Below are 2,392 nucleotides of genomic sequence, written 5' to 3'. Positions count from 1 at the left end.
ATCTCTATAAAATTGAGAAGGTGTTTATAAATCCCTCTCTCTCTATATATATAAGTGCTAATTAAATATAATGTGAATTTGAAAGAAAGCTTCTTCATTTTTTTTTTTTTCCTTAAATTCTTCTTATTCAATCAAATTTTTAGCATTTGAAAAAAAAAATGTAGTTAAAGAATATGATATATTTAAAAGATAAAAGAGGGATTGTATTAATTATAAATTTCTTAAAAAAAATAATACTAGTTATAAGAAAATATTTCTCTTTAGAATGCAAAAATAGGACTAACTTGTAATTTTTACTTCTTTTCATTATTTCTAACAGAGTCACTTTTGAGATAAGGGTTTGGATCAAGTGAGAAAAAAACTCAAAATGTTTAAATTTTGGGCAAATATCACTCTAAACTTTTTTTTTTTTTTTTTTCGTATATAAGTACGTTAAGTTCGAAAAAATGATCAAAGAAGGGCTTGAGGTCACTGCTTCGTTACAAATTTAGTCGCATAATATTTTTAAGATATAAAATTTCAAAAATAATTTTTTCTCTTCTAATAATGCCCTTATTATATAAGAAGAATAAAATAAAGAACATTTTAGTCATTTCATATTTTATTAAGTTTTTTTGACTTTTTTTATTCCTTCATAGAGGAACACTTTAGTCTTTTTAGCATTTAGATCCTTATTTGCTCAAAATGTTAAGAATTTTTTAGAACATATAAGAAATTATATACTCTATATGTATATTATAAAATATTATAGGAGTGTTTTTCGCTCGAGATTCAAAGAATTTTAATCATAGAAGAACTTATGAAAAAATATATGAAAACACATCCAAATAAGATTTTTTAGTTCAAATCTAAATTTCAAATATACAATTATACAAATAATAGTATTACATAAGCACACAAATTCATGGATGTATTTAATCCCCAAATTTCATTTCCTTTTCTACAACGAGAGAATTATCGTGTAATATATATATATATTACAAGACACATTCCCCAAGACTAGACATTCTCTTCTATATTCCAATGGTACAAATTTGGACTTTGCAAAAAGTGAACTTTGGGAGGTTTATTATTTAGATATTGGAGTTAAAATTAACACTTTTTAAATTTATGAATTTTGATCAAAATCTAAATATGAATATGAAAAAATATATTTTATTGCCCCAAACTATTCTTAGTATCTTTGGGCACTGTTTTTGTGCGGGTAAATACTACTTTTGTGTAACAGAGACAAGTTTGTGAAGTTTTGTAAATATTTCCTCTTTACCCGTAAAGGAGAGTGCTACAACGAATTTGAAATTCCCAGAGGTATTCTTGACGCATGGACCTAAGCGGGGCGCCAAACCACTTTACAACTCGGTGTTCTTTGCGTTTGCATCTCTCTATCCTTTCATATATATATATATTTTCATAATTATATATATTATATATATATTAGCCTATTTATTATATTTCTTATTTATGTTACTGAAGTTTCATTTTAATTAAGTTAATCAAAATTTCCTATCATTTATGAAAAGACTCAATTCATCCTCTCTCATGGGTCATTGTTTGAGCAACACATAAGATTTGATCTCATTTGATTTGCGACGTTATTTAAGATTCAATTTTAGCCATGATTTAAACTATGTGGGATTAATTAAACCCAATTCAATTTGAAGTGAACTATGTTCGACTTCAAAATCCACCATTGTACTAAGCTTGAGTTTGAGTCAAGTTCCCTTGTGATTGTTCAAATTCAACTCAAACATTGCTAGCTTAGACTATGAAGCTTGTTTGACTCAAAAATTCAATTTCAACTTCAAGAACAAGCTCCCAAACTCAAATTTGAAACCAAGATTGAAAATGAGAAACTTTGATTATAAATAGACAGACAACCCAATAAACTAGTAATGTTTTCTAGTTTTATTTATTTATTTATTTTACCTAAATATTTTCAAAATTGGTAACAAGTTGAGTTCTATATTATTTGGACTCACCTTGTGTATAATCGAGTTTAAAAATAAGTCTAAATTCAAATAAATGAGTTTAATTGAAGTTTCAAGTCGAATCTAATAATCCAAATTCATTTGCAATCAATGTACAAGAGTTTTGAGAAAGAAATTCGAATCCCCTCTGTCCTATATTGCTTTTGCAACGTACTTCATTCATGTAGTGCCATAAAATAACAATGTAACCTATTAATCACAATATTTTTATTTTTTATTTTACATCCTATTAATTACATGGACATTACATCGTGTATTAATTACATAATAAACAATGTCAATTATTACATAAAAGTATGAAACCATATGATGTAGAGATGACGCACATAAAAATAGCACCGGAGAGGAACACGTGAGCAAGAGGGGCGCAAAATGAGCGAGACGATGCGGATAAAGAAGGAAGA

This window comes from Cornus florida, unplaced genomic scaffold, assembly GCF_030987335.1.
Source record: "Cornus florida cultivar Cherokee Brave unplaced genomic scaffold, ASM3098733v1 CherokeeBrave_3.0.0_Hap2_Chr01, whole genome shotgun sequence".
NCBI classification, from domain to species: domain Eukaryota; kingdom Viridiplantae; phylum Streptophyta; class Magnoliopsida; order Cornales; family Cornaceae; genus Cornus; species Cornus florida.
Note: the sequence above shows the minus strand (reverse complement) of the source record.